Raw genomic sequence first — 20,197 nt, forward strand, 5'->3', positions numbered from 1 at the left:
CCCAGGCCTCCTCTCCCTCAGGCTCTGGGCACCGCAGAGACCAGGCTGCGCCCCAGAACTCAGACCTCGGGTCTCCCCCTGGAAGCAGCGCCGCCTGAGCCCTGACCTTGGTGGTTCTCGGTCCTGGGGCTGAGCGTGCAGCCCTGGGAGGGTAACCTGGGGCCGAGCCTGGGGCCGCCTGGAGGCCGGGACAGCTCACATGGCAGGCTCCCCACACCAATTTCCCCCTTAGCTTGTTCCACTTTTAAAAATAGCTAATGAGGAAATTAATTTTGTCACCCAGATGTATTCAGTAAAAACATGTCAGGGAGAGACAATTAACCTCTGCACTGATAAATCCTCCCCAAATTAATGAAGTTAATATTTGTAGATGTTGAGACGTTCATTTGGGGGAGAGGGCCCATGAAAGTAGGGGTCCCCCCCAGGCACAGAAGGAGAGAAGAAAAGGGGGAGAGAAGGGAGGGGGGAGAAGGGAGGGAGGGAGGGAGGGAGGGAGGAGGGTAAGGAGCTGGAGAAGGGGAGGGACCCGTGGAGCCAGATGGAGAGAAGCAAGGGGGGTCACGAGTGATTCCAGGGAGCACAGCTGTGATGTTTCCCCAGAATGTTAAACTTCCCAGGCATTCACCTGCAGTAGGTTTGGGGCAGGAGGAGACTTGACAAAGTCAGCCGCAGAGGGAAGGGTTGGGATCCGTCGACGATGAATGTCCGGGCCCCCTCTGGCCAGGTCTTCTCTCTGCTAAGGACTCGGGGTTCTTTCTTTCCTCCGAGGCTGTGGGAGCCCAGGCCCTGGGCAGCGGCCCCTTGTGGGAGCTCCCAGAGCAGCCGCCGATGGCTCCTGAACGCCCACCCTGTGCCTCCCGGACCGTCCTGAAATCCTGACTGGGGGTGCCCTCGGGTTTAGGACCCAGCCTCCTTGGCCTCCTCACCCTTCTCGTCTGGCCCAGGCATTGGGCTGCAGGTGACAGCCCCTGAGACACCCCAGGCTGGCCCCGGGAGCGAGGACCTGGGCCCTCGTGCCAGGGATGGAGAGGTGCGGTCAGGGGGTGCAGGCAGCAGGTCAGCGTCCCTGACCCTCTGCGGCCTCAACCGCACCCAAGGAGCGCCAGCTTAGGAAACACATTGTGACATGGCACCCCTGGAGCTCAGACTGAAACGGAAACTTCTTGGGGGACTTTTGGCTTTGGAGACATCAGCTAGAATGGCCCAGGGGCTGTGTGAGGTGGCGGGGTTTGGCCACCCCTGAGACTGAGACCGGGGCTGCCCCTGGGGTGCTGGCAGGGAGGGGACACCCATGCCACCTGGCTGGCATGTCTTCCCAGAGGGTGGGACCCGGCTGTAGGGCCCCAGCCCAGCACGCCGCTCTGCTGCCTTCTGTGAAGAGACCATTTCTTCATTAGTTTCACACCGCCAGGTGTGAAATGCAAAGAGGACACACTCACCATTCAAATCCTATCCAATTACCAGTTCCGGGGAAGGGCCCTCAGGACTGGGGTGAGGGGTGGTGGCTTTTATTGCCGTTGAGGCAAAGAAGAAGCAAGAGACGAGGGACTGTGAGCCTCTCAAGAACACCCAGGGGCAGCGGCGGGGACCGGCCGGTGGGGTGACCCCAAAGGCTTGGGCCGTCAAGTTGGAAAACTGCAAGGCCCTTGGACAAGAGCTAATGGTGTGGGGGCCGAGGGGGCGAGGACTCGCGCAGAGGGGAGGCCTGCCCGCCCTGTTTCTACACTTGCAAAAGTGCCAGTGAGGCTGGTCTCGGACAAAAGAGAACCGGATATTAGGTATCTCAAGTTGGATTTTCTGATGACCCGGCTCCCCCTAATCTAATCTTTGCAGGCGGAGTGACAAGCTTGCAGATTGCAGGGAAGTGATAGATGGCAGCTATCTCGAGTTCGGTTAGGCCGTTGCTCTGCTCTGAGCGACAGACGTCCCTGTGTTCCCATCAGAAAACAGGAGGGAGATGTGTCCCGATTGCCAGGGCCCGAGCTGGGTGGACCAGACCCTCCCGGTGCCCACCCGACACGGGCGGCGTAACACGGGGATGGAGAGCTGGGAACCCGGCAGGTTTTGCAAGGGCCGGGTCTGGATGGGGAGGGCAGCTGGCCGGACAGGGAGGTTCTGGAGGCCTGTGGACCATGGGGAACTGTGGATCGGACGGAAGGAGAGCAGAGGTAGCAGGGCCAAAGGCAGAGCAGCGCTGGGCTCCCGGGGCCTGGGCCGTGCGCCGCCTGCCTGTCCCAGCCTGTCCCCTGTCCCCTTCTGTCTTCCATGGACCGTGGCTCCCGTACACCCGGGAGGGCGGGAGCCCGAGGACGCCTGCCCACGTCTACAGCGGGCTCCCTCTGCACCCCCCCTGCCTCCCGCCCCCAGACCACTGCCCCCAGAGATTGGTAAAGGCTGGAGGATTCGAAGCAGGAGGGAAGTTTGGGGGAAGCTAGCCTGCAGGATGACTGTTACGTCTGCAGGAACACGAGGGTTTTTACAGAATGGGTGTTGAGTGGGTGGTTCTCTGTCTTCTGCTCTGGACGGAACACAGGAAACGGGCTCAGGCTGCAGCTGACGGGCTGGGTTAGAGGTAAGGAGGGGGCTCTGACAGCGGGGCTGGCTCTGCTTGCCCGGGGGAGCCGTGCGAGCTCCGTGGGGGCCCGTCCCCCCAGGTGGCCTAGGCGCTGCTCGCACCGGGCCCCTTCCCGAGGCTGGTTCCTGTGGCAGGTGCGGGGCGCCTCTGGGAGTCCCTCAGGTTTGAATTCTGGCCCAGTTTTCCTGAGCCAGCCCCAATCTCAGTTTCCCCATCTGTGTATTAACACAACAGTTTCTACCTCGTGGGATTGCTTGCGAGGATCGGGGTGGGGAATAACATATGTAAAAAATGTGTTTTTGGTTCGGAAATACTACGCGGACGCAGCCACCCCAGCGCGCGAGCGCACCCGCCGGCAAGGGGCCCTGGGTTGGGAGGAATGGCGGCCTGTTCCGGGGAGCACCGAGCTCCCCTTTGCACTCACCCACGTCCCCTTTACCTTCCCAAGGCACAGTGGACGTCACCCTTCTGAGTGAGCAACTTGGCAGAGCCCAGGCCCGAGGTGAGGGCCGGGTGGGATCTCCTCCGTTATCTTATCTTCCCCCCTGTGTCCTAATCTTGGTCAGGAAGCAGCTGGGAGGTTAGGGACCCACCCGAGGTGGCCAGCTGAACAACATCACAGTCTGAGGTCGCTCCCGCCTGGGCGCTCACCCAGGACTGACCCTGGCGAGGCGGGGGCCCCTGGGTCCCCCATGGAGGGAGGTTTCATTTACCCCTGGTGGCTCCAGGCCTGGGTGCATGCCCCCCCCTTCCCCCCATCCCTCTGGGCCAGACTGGCCTTTGGCGGGTGGAGCCCTCCTCCGGCTCCAGCCTCTGCTGCGGATCCCAGGGCTGACCTTTGCTGCTGTCAGGGGTTCATCAGCCACCACACAGGGCAGAGGGTGGGTACGAAAGGGGAAAGAGTGGGGAAGTGGCCCAAGTTGAAGAAATCTCTCAGGGCTCTGGTAGCTGGGGAACTAGTTCCTGATTGCCTGTTGAGATAGTGCCAGAAGGCCCTTGGCCTCCGGCTCCCCTTCCACCCCGCGGAGGGCAGGGTGCCCCTGACTCAGCTCTTTCTTCAGGGAATGACCATGGCCAGGGGTCAAGTGCATTTCCCAGCTGGTCTGCACTGGATGCCTCCCACTCAGGGCAAGAGACGAGTGACATACTGCAGCTCGCGGGGTCGGCGCGCAGGTGAGACCCGCCCCAGCGGCCAGGTTGGAGCCCAGCTGGGCTCCCCACAGGGGCCCCGCTCTGGCCCATGCAACCTTGGCAAAGTTCCTAGGCGTTCCTCAGTAAAACAGGTGTCATCACGGCTCCCGGGCAGCTGCGTCTGTCGCTGAGGCTGCAGTAACAACGCAGCGCGACCTGAGTGGCCCAGCCAGCAGAGAGCTACTGTCTTGCGCGTCTGGAGGCTGGAAGTCCACGGTCAAAGTGTCGGCAGGGTCAGTTTCTTCTGGGGCTGTGAGGGCGACTCTCTCCCCTGGCTGCTGGTGGTCTGCGGAGCATGTGTGCCAGGCTCTGCTCCCAGGGTTTTCTGTGTCACCCCAGCAGAGCCCCTCACGGCCCTGCGGCCCGGGCCTGGCTCCCTGTGTGGCCCGTGGCCCTTCCCTCGAGCTGACCACGCACACCCGGGCCAGATGCCGACGCTCAGCCTCCAGGACGGGGCCCTGGGGCTCCTGCTCGGCTCTCGGGTCCCAATCCCTGTCCCCTCCCTGTCCCACTCCAGCTGGACCAGGATTCTGAGTGAAGAGCCTTCCTCTGGCTGAGTCTAGCAGGTGCGGCAGCCTTAGGAACCGGACAGAGAATGACCTGGGCTTTGTCTCCTTGGGATTTGTCTCTGCCCCCAGCTGCCGATCTTACCGCTGCCCTGAGTTGTGATTAGTGCCTGGGAAGGACAGCGGATGATGTCCAGGCCGGGGGTGGGGGTGTTCAGTGGGGCAGGCCTCTGAGACCACTGCTTTCTGGGGCGTGGGAATTACAAAGTGGGCCAAGCAGCCAGTTCACTGAGGAGACGGTCCGAGGCCTCGGCCACGTTGGTCCTCTTCCCTGGGATGGGCTGCGGCCCCACCCTGCCTGGTTCTGGCGGTGGGGGCGGGGGGGACCAAGGGCTTCAGGGCACTTTGGTCTTTTCCTTGTCTTGGCCAGAAATCAAACACTTCTCTGAACTGCTAGGCCTGACCTGCTGACCTCTCACTTGGCAAAGGGGAGGCTGGTTTTCCTTGGAGCAGGAGGGGGGAGGGTAAAGTAGGCCCAGTCAGGCCCGTCTCTGGCCCCTCCTATCTCCCCCCTGCCCCGTCCCTCCCTCTTTCCTCCCTAGACCTGTGCCTTTTCATTTGTAGTTCGTTCTTTCAGCCTCTTTCCTGTCTGTGTTTCCCTGTGCCTCCCAGTCTGTCCCACCCCGTGTCTCTCGGCCTCTGGGGGTGTCTTCTGTGCTCCTTCCCAGGCGAAGGGAGCTGTGCGGACCCCATGGGTGCCATCAGCCATGGAGGAGGGGACGCTGCTGGGACCCTTCTCTCCTTCCCTTGGATGAAGGCCAGCATGAGCCCTCGGGGTGGGGGGAGGAGGGCTCTTCCCCCGTCACAGGCCCACCAGCCAGGACTCAGCCCAGCACTGGGAACAGCCAGCAGCCCCCCAGCACTGGACGCTGGTCCTTTCCTCCTCAGCGGTGCTACTATGCCTTCCAATCTTTCCAGAGCGGAGAGGAAAAACCTATCCTCTATCCTTTTCATATTGAGACAACTTGGATTTTTGTTCTCAGATGGAACAAATTAGTCTAAAAAATTATTATGGCTTTTGTTTCAGCTCTGCTTGCTGTGTAAATATTTTAATCTGAATATCAGAAGGATAATTAGGGTTTGTGTCGGCGGGGCTCTGAAGGACAGCTCCGTTCTATCCCGTGGTGGCGAGTGCTGCACCTTCCAGGCTGCCTTCCCCTCCCTCTGCCTCTGATTTCCATTCTCTTTTCCCGCTTCCCCTGCCCCAATGTAGGGCTCTCTAAGAGGTAGCCCTGGCTTTCTGTGGACAGAAGGCAGCCAACATTCATTGAGATCTTTACACATGCCAGACTCTGCGTCAGACTTCATCCCCATCCTTCCACTGAGAGCTCAGAAACCCCAGGGAGATAGATAGAGAGGATTTGATTGTTCCCATTTTACAGATGGGCAGAGACTTGAGATGTGGAGGGTGACTTGTCACGGGTCACACAGCCAGGGCAGCAGCGACACACTGTCATTGGAAGTCGGAGCAACCGGCAGACAGAGTGGCTGGAGGGTGTGTGTGTGTGTGTGTGTACGCACACGTGGGTGCAGTGTGTGTGTGTGTGCATGCGAGTGCATGTGCACATACCTCTAGTGTGCCCGTGTGTGCGTGCCGATGCACATGGTGGGTGGGGCTGGGCCAGGGGAGGTCACACCGGGGCTGGAGATGTCACAGAAACAAGTTTTGGGACTGGGTATGAAGCACCGAGGACGCCATTGTCCCACAGGCCTGGGGAGACACGGTGGCAATTCTCAATGGGCAAGTGTGAGGTCAGAGGGTGTTTCGGCAAGCTGGCCCTGAGCAGTGTGGAGCGTGCATCTGGGAGAGGCCGTGAGAGGGGAAGTTGGGAGGCCACAGCTAAAGGCCAGGAGAAAGCCTGTGGTGGTTGGCGGCGGGTGGGGAGGCAAGAGGCCTTGGGGGAGGCCGTGGGTGCCCAGGGGGAAGGAGGCAGAGTCTCGGTGCTCAGGTCCCGGGCTAGCCTGCACGTGTGTGCGACTACTCCCTGCCCCAGGTAGAAGGGACCGTATAGACGGAGGAGAGGTGGGCTTTGAACACAAGACTTCAAGGACCAAAGTCCCTAATTCTCTCCATTCAACTGTCCCAAAGCTGAAGGAATGGGAGCGAGTACCCCATCCCTGGAAGTATTCAAGCCTAATCAGATGGCCTCTCGGGGGTTGCTGTGTTAGAGGGTTTTTCTGTCCTGGGAGGGCAGGTGGAGGTGTCTTAGCTTGGGCTGCCCTCCATGGCATGAATTGCTGGCGACTGGGGGGTTCGACGGCAGAAATTCTCACAGCTCTAGAGGCTGAGAGTCCAGATCAAGGTCCGGCAGGGCCAGGTTCTGGTGCGAAGGTGACTAGGGGGGAGCGCTGGTCTCTTCCCTGAGGCCACCGATCCAGTAGCCTCCTAGGAGCCCTGCCTTCAGACGCAGTCACGCGGGGGCCTAGGGCTTCTCGGCTCAGCCTGTCGCAGGGCATTTGCTTCCCTGGTGCCCCTGGCTCGCCCCACCGAGGCCCTGTGCAGGCTGACCCCGGGGCGGGCTCCGAGGGGCAGCGTGGCATGGCCCTGACCTTGCTCACGGTCCCAGGGGGACCCACCTGCATGCGGGCTGGCCTGTGCCTCTGCCACTCCACGCGTCGTCGCCCCGTGGAGGTCACCTTGGCGCCAGCAAGCTGCCGTGGGCGCCCTGGGGCTGCCGCCGGCCCCTCTCGCTAGGCCTGGCCTCCAGCTGACAACTCTCGCCCCTCCGACTAAATGGCGGTTTCCCCCCAAGTGCTTCCCTCTGGCAAAGCTAAATATTAATTATCTCCCTTTATTTCATGATTATTCATGGGCGCCAGTGTCACCCCATCACACACTGAGAAGGCAGCTGCCTGGCAATCCTGGGGCGCGTCAGAGGCTGTCCTGGCCTGCGGAGCCCGGGCCTGTCTGTGTCCAGGCACCTCTGAGCTGTGCCTGGTGCGTGGGCCCCCACCCCGGGGGGAGCCCACGGGGGAAGGGACGCGGTTTGCCCAGCCAGGAAGCGCAGGGGAGAGGCACTCCCTTAGAGCCAGAGCCGGAGGTAGTTCTCACCTGGGAGACACCTGTCCTGTTCAGGTGCTGACAGGTGGGTGGCCACCCCCAGGGCACGCAGCACGCTTTGGGCAACTTGCAGGGTCCGAAGATGCGGCCGGATGTGTGTGCAGGGCTAAGTCTACAACTGCACACACGGCAGGAGAGGCCTCGGGCCTGGCCCGGGGTGTGTGTGTGTGTGAATTGGTGTGTCCGGGTGTGTGTATAAGGGGTCTTTTGCACACTGGGGTGATAGAGAGTAAGGGGAAATAGTGAGCTTCGATGGAAGGTCCATTTCTTTGTATCATGCATGTTCTTGGCACACAGGGTTCACCAAATATCCGCTCATTGATTGAGGCACCGCCGACGGGGTGCTGCCGTACCCCTCAGCTCCGGGTGTGCTGTCCCCCAAGGCCGCTGGCATGGAGGGTGCCAGTGTGCAGCGCAGTCTCGAGCGTGGCGGCGGGGCGTGAGGATACATCCCAGCATTCTCATCACTTCCAGGTAGCAGAGTGGGTCCGAGACCGTAATGTGAGGTTATCTTAATCAGAACGACACCAAATAGTGTCCACTGTCCCATCTTTTACTCATTCATTTATCGGCACGTCCCATCTTTTAGGGACTTGTCATAGATGCAGATGGAAAACCTTGCAGCTTCTCCTCGGCAAACTTCAAAATTCTCGATTGTGGGGGGCTCCTGGGTGGCTCAGTTAGTTGAGTATCTGACTCTTGACTTTGACTCAGGTCACGATCTCGGGGTCCTGAGATCAAGCCCCGTGTTGGGCTTGTAACCTTGGTGAGGAATCTGCTTGAGATTCTCTCCCTGTCCCTCTGCCCCTTTCTATTCTTTCTCTCAAATAAAGAAATAAAACTTTAAAGTAAAATAAAATAAAATAGGATAAAATCCTCTCTCGGTGTTCCTCCTCTCTCCAAGCCCCTCCTCCGGGCCAGTGACAGGGTGACCAGCTGCTGGCCTCTGATGGGAGCTCAGGCCCGTGTGCCCGCCTGCCTTGGCACATCTGCCACATGGAGGGAGAGAGGTACTGGGGCCCAGGGAGGAGACAGGGAGTTTGGAGAGGGCCAGACCCCCTGTTTGTTCACGGGGACCCCCCTTTTCCAGTGTCATGGAGGATGGGAGAGCCACCGTGGGATGCAGGACACCTGAGCTTCTACCCCGGCCAGCCTTCGCTCATCGGACCCACCTGTGAACGCCCCATGTCTCTCTCTGACCCTTGGTTTCCTCATCTGTGAAATGGAGCTGGTTTGTGAATGGAGGTCCAAGAGGCAGGAGGAAGAGAACAACAGTTTTTTTTTTTTTTAAGATTTTATTTATTCATGAGAGAGAGAGAGAGACAGGCAGAGGGAGAAGTAGGCTCCATGCAGGGAGACCGACGTGGGACTCGATCCTGGACTCCAGGATCACGCCCAGGGCCGAAGGCAGATGCTCACCCGCAAAGCCACCCAGGCGTCCCGAGAACAATAGTTCTCAAGCAACACTTCTAGAAATCTCATTTTTCAAGATGGACGGGAGGATTTTGCTGCTAAAACCGAAGAATAAAGTCTGCCTCAGGGGTTGTAGATGCAGTGATGCCGGTGGCATCGCCTGAGCCCCACCTTGTGTGCTTGTGGGAGGCTCGGCCCCTCCCAGGCATGTCTGGGGACCCTAGGGAGCGAGGCCTCCCCATGCCACGCCGCTCGCCCCTGGTCACCTCCGCCAGGTTGCCATGAAGAGCCTTCCTCCGGGTGGCCTCTGACCAGCGGGTCACCGTGTCCACTGGCCCCGCTCCTTCAGTCTGCCGGGCTCCAGCAGTGACACAGCCCTCCCGGTGTCCCCCAGGCTGCCACGTTCCCCTGGCCTCACCGACGCCAGGGCTGCTGTCACCCTCCGCAGGTGTCCTCCCCCCCCTCCCCTGTCCCTGCTGCTGCTGGCAAACAGACCCTTGAGTCTCTCTTCTATAAATGTTTGAAACTATGGCAAACTACTCATCACATCAAAATTTGCCATCCTCACCATTTTTTTTATTTTTTTATTTTTTTAATTTTTATTTTATGATAGTCACAGAGAGAGAGAGAGAGGCAGAGACACAGGCAGAGGGAGAAGCAGGCTCCATGCACCGGGAGCCCGACGTGGGATTCGATCCCGGGTCTCCAGGATCGCGCCCTGGGCCAAAGGCAGGCGCCAAACCGCTGCGCCACCCAGGGATCCCCATCCTCACCATTTTTAAGCGTGCGGATCAGTGGCAACTAAGTTTCTCTTCCACAGTCTTTGATACCTGCTGCTTGCTACCCTGACGGTGCTGCGTCCTCCGCGAGATTGAACAAAACCGCAGCTGCGGCCGAAGGCGTCTGTGCCTCCACCTGCGGTGCCCCTGTCCCCGGGGCCGGGTCTCGGGGACGCGGCCGGAGCCCCCTCCCGCTGAAGCTCCGGAGTCGGCCCAGCGTGGAATCCTCCCCTCGCAGGAGCTCCGGGACTTCGGACAAGTGTCTTTGGTTTTCTCGTCCCTGGAGTAGAAATAGCGAGCCTCGCCCTGGGGAGAGAGGAGAGATGAGACAGGAGCGCCCAGGCAGCGCCCACGGGCCCGGGAAAGGGGCCGCCCCGGGCGCTCACGAGCAGCTTCGTCCCCGAGCAGGAAGCGCCGCACGGGCCGGATCCTGTTAGAGCAGGTTAAGAAAAATAAATAAAAAAATAAAGTCGCTCCAGCAGGAAGAGACTGACTGGGTGGAAACCAGCCGGGCCTGCAGCCGATTGCTGACCTCCTGCTCCGCGAAGTCGATGCGGACTCTCTGTTTCCTCTCTGTGCTTTCACCTAATAGGAAAGTCCCTGCAGGTGTGAACTGGGACTCACAAAGAAGCTCGGGAGATAGCAGCCCTAGAAAAATAATTCCACCTATAAACACCTGTGTTAACAAGCGCTGTATTTGTACAGCTATTTTCTTTTTCAAATACTGTTTACATACACCTATTCTCTTACCTGGCTCAGGTGTGGGTTGCATGGCATCTGGGGACCCACTGGCCGGGGGCCAGCCTGCCCTCCTGGGGCCCCCGTCGTGGCCCCCTTGTTCCCGAGGCCAGGGGGCAGGGGGCTGACCGCCTGGAGCTCAGCCAGGTCCTGATGAGCCAGGTCCTGATGAGGACTGAGACCTCTGTGGGGCAGGAGGGACTGGGGGAGGGGAACAAGGAGGGGGGGAGCCCTTAGGGGACAGTGACCCCAGCTGGATGAAAGAGGACACCTGCTCTGCTCCTGCTGCCCAGGTTGCTTTGCATTTTCACACCGAAAGGAAATTTGAACCCAGCAACCACCTGATTACAAGGCAGGGGTGGGAGATGCCGAAGGCCAACAATGCACAGAGGGCGGGAGGGGGGAGATCCGTTCAATGCAGCTCGGGTCTCTAAGCACTCTAGAATTTGGTTAGAATCCCATTGGGCTCCCAGGAAGCCCTGGGACCTCACCCTGGCACCAGGCCTCAGGCCTCTTGCACGGGAGACTCACCGTCTATCGGATGCCTGATGCTCAGGCCCTGATGGCCCCGAGTTCCACATGTGAAGGATCTCCCCAGCAGTGGGATGCCGGGGTGGGATAGCCAAACATCTCTGCAATTTACTGACTATAAACCTTTTATCTAGAAGAGCTGTGCGTTTGCAGAAAAGATCCACCCCCCCCAGCAGGTGGCAAAGCTACAGTGCTTTCGCCCCAACCTGGCACCCGTGTCTGCTCATCACTGCCAACTGACCTCCACGGGTTATCGGGATTCCACTAGTGTTCCCAGGGACCTTCTTCTGCCCCAGGATTTTCTCCAGGACCCCTCCTTCCATTTGGTTTCCTGTCCCTGTGGCCTCCTCCGGCCTGTGACGGTTTCTCAGACTCTTCTTGTTTTGGATGACCTTGATTGAGGTCAGGTAGTTTGTAGAACGCGCCTCACGTTGAGCTTGTCTGATGTTTTTCTCATGGTTGGACTGGGGTTAAGGGTTTGGAGGGAAGACCACAGAGGTGACGTGTCATTTCATGACATCATGGGAAGTGAACACCCCCATCAGGTACTTTATGCTGACTTTCTTTTTTTAAAGATTTTACTTATTTAGTCATGAGACACAAACAGAGAGAGGGAGAGACACAGACAGAGGGAGAAGCAGGCTCCATGCAGGGAGCCCGATGTGGGACTCGATCCCAGGACCCCAGGGTCACGGCCTGAGCCCAAGGCAGACGCTCAACCCCTGAGCCACCTGGGCGGCCCTACTTTCTGCTATTGACGTGGCCCTGAGCACCTGGCAGAGGCAGGGTCTGCTGCGGTCTCTGCCGTGAAGTCACCCCACGTGCTTCCATGCCGTCCTCTTAGGAGACAAGTCACAGGCAGCCCACGGGCACGGCAGGAGACCAGTTCCCTTGGCCTCTTGGGGGCTGGTACTGACATAAATGATCTAGCATCCTCCCCGTTGTTTATTCACTCAGTCATTTCTTTACGTGGCTGATGTAGATATTTATTTATTTATTTATTTATTTATTTATTTATTTATGATCTTTATTTTCAACTTTGGGCTGCATTGCTTATTTTGCTGCTCACGTGCATCCAGCTCTGGTCCCCCCAGAGCCCCTTCGCGTTGGCTCCTGCGTCCAGGACACACTCCCGTCTACTCGGTTTTGGGGCACTTCCTTGCCTAAGAAGAAAGGTCCTGCCTGACTTGACACCTGCTGGCTTCTGCTTTAGGCACTTTATTTGCATGCTCACTGTTTAATAATAGCCACTCATTTCTCTCCTTCACACACTCTCTCTCTTCCTCTCCGGCCTGCCGTTTTCGCTCCTGTCCTAAGAGTGGCGTCACGGGGTAGTGAAAGGAGCAGGGACACGGAGGCAGGTGGCCGGGTTGTCCCCAAGTTCCGCTCCGCACCAGCTGTGTGTGACCTCGAACAGCAGCCTCCAGCCTCTGATCTGTGAGATGGAGACAACACTGCGTCGCTCAAAGGCCGGCTGCGAGCGCTTGGGAGCGGTGCACGCAGGTGCCTGGCACACGGGAGGGACCCATAGAGTGGCAGCTTTGCCATTCCCATCCCTGGCTCCATCACTAAGTGACCATGTGATCTTTCTGATTCTTAGGGACTCCGTTTTCTGGCCTGTGAAGTTGGGACCAGCCCGATGGCCTCGAAGATTGCAAGTGGGCTCAGGTACCGCTGGCTGTTGGGGACGAAGGGTGGGGGAGAGAACAAGAGAGGTGCTGGCAGCTGTGCCAGCAGGAACTCCGCAGCCCCAGCCTCAGATCCGAATGAGCTCTGCGACCTGGCGAGCAGAGAAGAGGGCTTTTGCACTAAACTTTATACTGAAAATATGACCCGCGTGTCTGGGCGGAGCGCCCCATGTGATGGGCATTTACTCCAGCGGGTGCTGGAGATCATAAGGTAGTCCCACCTGATGGGATGGGAGGTCGGTCTGCTCTCACTGGAGAGCACGTTTCATACATTCTTAGATATCGGGTCTCTCGGCCTGGTGCGTCCTTCTCTACCCACAGTGGTATTTGTCAGCTTCTGTCGAAAAGTGGGATTTGGGTTGGGGTATGAGGTTGGGTTTCTGGTGTGACTTTCCGAGGTTACAGGTGTTGAAACCGGGGCCGGGCCTGGCTGTAGGTGGGGTGTGGCTGTTCACTGAGCTTCCTGTGGGCCTCCACCAGCGATGTGGGGGGGGCCAGTTGAGCAGAGCAGAAAAGGGGGAGGATTGGGAGGGCGCGCTCTGGAAATGGTGCTGGGGCAGGGCAGCGGGGAGCAGGGCAGGAGCCCACGGCTCGTCTGGTTTAGCGCCGGGGGAGCGGGGGCTGCAGGGAGGGCTGCCTAGAGCAAGCCTGGGTTTCAGTCCCAGAGGAAGGAGGCTAAGGGCCTCCTCACCCTAACTAGGTCACCAGTCAGCGGGAGCCCTTGGGTCAAGGTGGTGGGTGTCCCAGGGGTCAGGGCTGGCAGGGGAGTGAGTGAAGAAGAAGGGGAGTCTAGGTGGGAGCCATGGTGACGATGGGCCCCGGAGAGTGAAGGAGCGCTCAGAGGTCAAGGGAGTGTGTGGCAGCAAGGATGGGGTCCAAGGGGACGGGTCTGCTGGTCTCCCTTCGGCACAAACAACGGCGTGAATTACTGTGTAGGCATCTTCCCACGTGTGTGTAAGGACGCGTCTACTAGGATGTTTGAGGAGGCGGCGTTTGCAATGGGATAAAAATCAAGACACTGAAGATGTCCATTCGCAGGGGATTATACAATGGGATACCCTGGGCGTCTTGAAAAGAATAAAACAGGCCTGTAGGAATCGGTGTGGAAACACTGAAAACACACACTGCAGAGTGAGAAAAACCAAGTGCAGAGCAGTGAGTAAATTATGTAACCACCCGGATAAAAGTGAACCTACAAACGGTGCTGGGATATTGTGTCGATTAGGATGGGCCTCCCTGCAAGGAACAGAAAATCCAACGACAACTGGTTTAAAAAAATAATAAATAAGGTGTTTTTTTTTTTTTTTCTCATATAACTCCACCTCTGGAGGGAAGCTGTTGCTTCTTACCAAGGTTTTCAGGGACCTGGGTTCTTTCTTTCCTGGGCCACCTCCGTGGAACATGGTGGCTTTTGAATCCTTAGGTTTACTTCCTCACGGTCGGTCCTAAAGTGGCTGCTATAGCTGCACACATCACATCCAAGTACAAGGAATGAGGAAAGGGACTGGTCTGTGTCAGATGCAATTGTCTTTTTTTTTTTTTTTTTTTTTTAATTTGGTAATTGAGAGCTTTCCAGATGCCACCTGGCCCCGCCTTCCCCTGCCATGGGCCAACTCACCCGCACATCTTGTTCACATGCCCATGTCCGGTTGCAGGGAAGGATGGCAAAGTAGGTGAAGTGTTTGCCCTTTGTGAAAAGGGGGGCTCTCGATAGTAACTGCATCCTGGGGAGCAGGCTGTGGGATCAGAGAGGGGAGGGCAGGCTCCTCTTTCATTATATATCCTCTCAAGCTCCGACTTGTTTGTTACCATGTGTATATATGGATTTTTCAATGATAATTAAAATCAAGCTAAAGCATCATGAAATGCAGGGAATGCAATATGCCAGACTGAGAGAGTTGGTGCAGGAGGCAGTCGGGAAGAGCTCCGAGGCTTCTGTCGGGGGGGGAGGCGGGCACGGCCACTGGCCATCGCTGGGGCTCCTGTGGCCGAGGCCTGGGTGAGCGGGCTGCTGCTGCTGCTGGGAGGCGGGCCCCTGTGCCGGGCACCTAAGGGGGTGGAGGACAGGGGTGGGTCTCACCAGGTCAGTGCCAGCAGCGGGGAGAGAAGGGAGGCAGGGGCAGGGGACTGGGAGAGCTGGATCCCCTCATCTTCCAAACATTGAGTTGGTGGATGTTCATGATAAGATTTATTCATTTATTTGAGAGAGAGAGAGACAGAGACAGAGAGAGAGAGAAGCAGACACTCTGCTGAGCACGGCCCACCCCCCTCCTCCCCGCCACGTGAGGCTTGATCCCATGACCCCGAGATCATGATCTGAGCCAAAATCAAGAGTTGGATGATCAACCGACGGAGCCGCCCAGGCGCCGCTGGACACTAGGTCCTGGGGAAAATCCCTCCCTGCCCTGCCACAGACAGTGATGTCTGTTTCTAATTCTGCTCCCCAGCTGGACGACGACATGACCTGAAGCAGGAATGGGAAGATGAGCGGAGTCTGCCCGCTCCTGGGGTGGAACTGGAAGAGAGGGGAAGGACCATGTGGTTTTGCTTTTCCTTGAGGGTGATCTCACTTCCGGCGGGCAGGGGGCATGTGGGCCACTGCGCCTGTGGATGAGGTCCAGAGAGAAGCGGAGGCCAACGGCCCAGTTAGGGCTCGCTTCGTCTTGTCCTGCCTGACGAGTGATCTGCCCTGTGGAGCGACATGTGTCAACTCAGGCCAGGACTTCTGTGCGGCCCAGCGCATGGAAGACTCTGACCTTGACCTGGCTTTATTTTATTTATTTATTTATTTTTAAGATTTTATTTATTCATTCATGAGAGACACACAGAGAGAGGCAGAGATACAGGCCGAGGGAGAAGCAGGCTCCACTCAGGGAGCCGGACGTGGGACTCCATCCCGGGTCTCCAGGATCACGCCCTGGGCTGAAGGCGGCGCTCAACCTCTGGGCCACCCAGGGATCCCAAAAGCAACCCTTTCTCCCAGTTTCCAGGTGTGATTTCTAGATGCTTCTGGTCTTGGCTCTACCGAGGCCTTGACCAAAACCTCAGCTGCCCCAGTTGTCAAATGAAGTCGTGTGACAAACCGGAAGATGGCTTGGGGCTTCGGGGCGATTCCTCACCGTGTCTCTTCGCTCACCCTGTGGCTCTGGAGCTGAGCTAGCCTTATAAACACTCCTGTGAAGAGCACCTCTCTGCTCCTGGGTGTTCCAGACTTCAAGGGCACTTCACTGCGGCGGGTGGCGGGGGGATGCCGAGAGCTCGGGGAGATCAAAGCAAATTAGGGGGAAGCAAACATGCGGAAAGCTCCTCGAGCCCAAGCAGAAGTGGACCCAAGCAACAGTGTCTGCTGTGAAATGCGAGGCTCCATCGCCTTCTGGGCTCTGTCTCTTTGCTGCTCCCAGGGGTGGCCTCCTTTTGCAGATGAGGCCGTGGGGCTTGGCCAGCTTGGGGACGTTGGGGTGATGCTCTAGAGGGCACGTGACGGCGGAGAAGAGAGCTGCTCCTGTCCGGTGAGAGTGAGGGGCATTGGCCCCTGGGAGGTTCCGCTGGATCCCAGCTGGGCCCCTCATACCCCAAAAAGGAAAGCGAGTGAATCAAAGATCTAGGGTGGGCTCCCTCCTGCCTGTCTACCTGTGGGCTCTAGTCGTACGCCAGCAAAGGTCTAACAACTGACCACAGAAAAAAAAAAAAAGCCCATGTTTGACCACTTTTGTGGCGTAAGTACCACCCTGCGGATTCCAAGCTGCCAACGAGACCGAATGCACATTTGGGAAGCGATGGTCGCACGTGGCTCAGCAGTCTGGTGATGGCTGGCTCTAGCGGGTCACTGACTTCAGGGGTCCCCCTCGTACCCCTTGGTGAAGGCCCCCATTATTCGGGGGGAGCAAAGAGTGGGCAGTCCCGGGGGGCCCGGAGACACGGGAACACAGGCAGCCGGGCCTGAGGGGTCTCGCCCCGAGGAGGAGGCACTGAGGTCACCCTAAGGTAGAAGGTGGTCTAAAGTCACATGCGGTGACTGTTCTCCAGAAGGCTTGGTGTTAGGGCGCCACCCTAACCACTTCCTAGCCAGCCCGGTGACCTCAAGGACTGGGTAAGTAGCTGCCCATTCAAGACTTGCATTCGCGCTGTGAATAAGCTCATGCACTGGCCGCGTCCCAGGGGGCGATGCCCTTCCCCCAGGAGGCCAGAGAGGGGAGGGGGGTGTGCTGACCTCCTGAGGGCTGGGGCGCCCCCTGGGCTCCTGGCCTACATGGAGTCGTTGCCTGATGCCCGCATCCCTACTGGAAGCTCCCCCTCCCTTCCCTTTCCTTCCCTTCTCCCACACCGAGGAAGGGGCTGGCGTCCCAGGGCTTACAGAGGACGTCCCAGGGTTGCACCTGGAGGACCAGCCCCTCCCACCACAGGTGCGTCCACTGCCTGGGGGAGGATGCTGAGGGTACAGGAACTCAGCTGGACTTGGATCCCACCATTGCCACTTCTGAGCTCTGTGACATCAGGCCCGTTACTTTACCTCTCTGGGCCTCAGGGTCCTGTCCGTGGCTGTGAAGCACACTGTTGTCATTTTGACTGACACCGATTGTGAGAAGGAAGGAGGCACATTTGTCAGTGTGAGATGAGATCGCGGAAATGCCCCAGGCCCGGGTGGGCACACGGCCTCTCAAATCCTAGTGCCGAGCGGGAGCGCCGGGGTGCATGGCTCAGGGCACTTGTCATTTCATCCTCGTAAAACCCTCCAGTTCTCAGGAGCCTGCCCTCCAGGTGATCCGGCTGGGGCCGAGGGCCATGCTACCTGAGTGGTTGTCCGCTCTCAGCTGTGAGGCCACCCGCGAGGCCCTGCCACCTCCTGTCCTGTCTTTCCTCTCTTTCTGCCGTGTTCGAGGAACTCGGCTCAAGAACCCCTGCCACAGTCCTGAGTTGGCCCTTTCTTCCAGGAGGGAGACCTGGATGGAGGCTGGGCATGGAGAGGCAGCAGGGTGACAGCAGGTGTACAGGGCTTTCTGTCTGCTTCTTGCTTCTTGCTAACATTCACGGGGAGCTGCACTGCGGGACGTTTGCCGCCCGCCCTGAGGGCTGGCAGTGGCCTGGCTGGAGAGGAGGAGGACGGCAGGGAGGAGGAGGAGCAGGAGGCTGGAGAGGAGGAGAGGAGCGAGGAGCCTGAGCATGCAGTTCCTGAAGGTGCTTTAGAAAGTGGCGCTTTCTCCCCTGGAGCTTCCTTTGGGCTGAGGAGTTCCTGAGACATTTGCAATGTAAAGGGCGGCCATCCTCCATGACGCAGGGGACCAGATACCATCGGAACAAGAGTATATTTAGAAGACAGGAAACAAGCCCTCCAGCCTGCCCTTGCCTTCACCGCAGGCGCTTTCGGCTTGCGAGCGCCCCGGAGTTGACAGAGAGGCTGCAGGGCCAAGTGAGAGGAAATGGCTAGGGCCTTCTAGCTAATGCATCCTTTTTCCTCTCTCTCTCTCTCTCTCTCTCTGTGTGTGTGTCTCTCTCTGTTTCTATGCCCACAGGCTCTGCCGGGGTTGTCCCAATGTGACGGGGAGAAATTGCTAGGAACTGAGTCATTTTGCTGGATTTCTTCAGCTGAGTCCGTGATTAGTAAACCTGGTTCGAGAATGGGAAAACGCACAGGGCTATTTTCAAATGTTCTCAGCACTGACGTCCCTAATTCCTAGAACAGACACCAATTGCTTTTCTGCCTTCGAGTGTAGACAAACACCTAGCAGCTGCATGACCTTTGGGAACGTAGACTTGCCAAGGGCCGGGGTGCTCATCTGTAAAATAGGGCTGATATCACCTACCTTGGAGGATGAAGGACGGGACGACCTCGCGCGCAGGTCCTCCCCACCCCCACTCCGGGTGCAGGGCCTCTGGTCACCGCGTGGGGTCAGACGGACCGTTCCAGGACCAGCGTGGGCCCCGGCTGAGCTCCCCGAGTGTGCCACGCAGGTGTGTGTATCAGTTTACAGCCCACCTTGAATCAGCTGTTGGAGGAACCAGACCAAAACTTACACTTAAATCATCAGCCAAGGGAGACTTGCCAACTTCTTTCAATAAATAAAGCATTTGCGGGGGCACCTGGGTGGCTCAGCAGTTGAGCATCTGCCTGTGACTCAGGGCGTGATCCCGGGGTCCCGGGATCGAGTCCCACATCGGCCTCCCCGCAGGGAGCCTGCTTCTCCCTCTGCCTGTGTCTCTGCCTCTCTCTCCCTGTGTCTCTCATGAATAAATAAATAAAATCTTAAAAAAAAAAAAAAGCATTTTCCAAGCCTCTCTGCTAGCCCAGGGAAGGCCGCCAGAGGCGGACACCGGAATGAGGACGGTGCAGTGATGAGTGGGAGGCAGGTGCGGGGCCACCGGACTCGGCCTGGGGACTTTGAGGATGGCCTCTCTGCAGCTTCACTGTCCATTCCTGAAAGTTCGAGGATGCCTGGGATGCGGTGGTGTGAGCAAAACAGGGCCAGCTGATGAGGGAGTGTGCATAGGTATGCCGGGGCCAACGCGGTCTCTTAGGATAAGCCGTGGGCGATATACGACGGTCCAAGAGAAACCTGTGCACGTGTCTAATGAAAATACCAGTTACTGTCAGGCTAATAGCCACTGAGCGCTGGACCCTGTGCTCAGAGCAACGTGGTGTCAGGACCGTCGCAGTCTCCAGTTTACAGAAGGGACTCAGACACATGCTCAGGGTTTCCAGTGGGGAGAGGGCAGGGCTGGGGTTTGAACAGAGGTGGCGTCAGCCTCTGTGGGAAAGGCCAACAGGGCGCTCACCGGGGCAGCGTGTGCACAGACAGCGGGCTTGACCTCGCCTTGGAATGCTCTGTGTGCTTAGCAAAAGTCCTTGCTAAAGAACGCGAGCGGATTTAGTGCTCCTCTGCAACATAGTTCAACGGGTCACATTACACGAATTTACATTAGGTGTGAAGTAGAATGCACAATCAGCGGCAGTCCCTCCTGCATTATTGCCGGCTTAGTTAATTTGCAGCCCGACAGCTTTCTTGCCAGACGGACGGTCAGAGTTGAGCTCAAATTAATCAGTGGAGCTACTGGTTAGCATTTTCCATAAGTTCAGAGAGTGGTGATGTGGAAGCTGTGTTTAGAAGGATCGCCGGTGAGTCTGGACCCCGGGGCACTGGCGTTTGGATTATTCTTGAATGACCTGGAAAAGTCCCGGTGCGATAGTCTGAATGCAGCTGAAGCGCAGCATCTCGGGCTCGGGAGGCCGGTGTGCTGGCGAGGGGGGCTCCCCGCGCCCCTGCAGCGCTGACCTGCGCCTCTCAGAGCAGCTCAGAGTCTCGTGTGTGAAGTCAGGAAAAGCATGTTTCTCCGTTAAGAGAAAACAAAAAAACCCAGCACAGAAAGACAGCCATCTGCTCGGGTGATGACGAGGGTCACCAGAGTGACGGTTCTCAGCCGGGGAGGAGCCATCGTGCTGGCTCAGGGTGCCGTGATCGTGGGTGACAGCGGGGACGGTGCACGTTCTCATGTGCACGGAAGCCCGGGTGTACGTGGTGTGTGGGCCGCCCGCGGCCTCTGTCCAGCCGCTGGCCTCTCCGGGAAGGAGGGAGGCGCTGGCGTCGGAGGTCCCTTCCTGGCTCCGGCCTCAGGCTTGGCTTCCTGCTGTGCCCTCCGGCCCAGTGTGGGTCCTGGAGCCC

General features: G+C 58.3%; 1 long non-coding RNA gene across 16 annotated transcripts in view; it reads left to right on the top strand.

Moving 5' to 3' along the window:
- The window catches only part of LOC140601793 (uncharacterized), a 277,650-nt gene that overhangs the window by 38,804 nt on the left and 218,649 nt on the right, over nt 1–20,197 (top strand). For 10 of the 16 annotated variants that reach the window (XR_012004874.1, XR_012004870.1, XR_012004878.1 and 7 more), the window contains one exon: nt 12,455–12,522. This is a non-coding gene — a long non-coding RNA (uncharacterized lncRNA). Of the gene's footprint in view, nt 1–1,805; nt 2,573–3,565; nt 3,749–7,690; nt 7,868–11,891; nt 12,358–12,454; nt 12,523–20,197 lie in introns of those variants that run through there. The other 6 variants (XR_012004891.1, XR_012004894.1, XR_012004884.1 and 3 more) reach the window with 5 other exon arrangements.

Source organism: Canis lupus, chromosome 12, assembly GCF_048164855.1.
Source record: "Canis lupus baileyi chromosome 12, mCanLup2.hap1, whole genome shotgun sequence".
Classification (NCBI taxonomy): domain Eukaryota; kingdom Metazoa; phylum Chordata; class Mammalia; order Carnivora; family Canidae; genus Canis; species Canis lupus.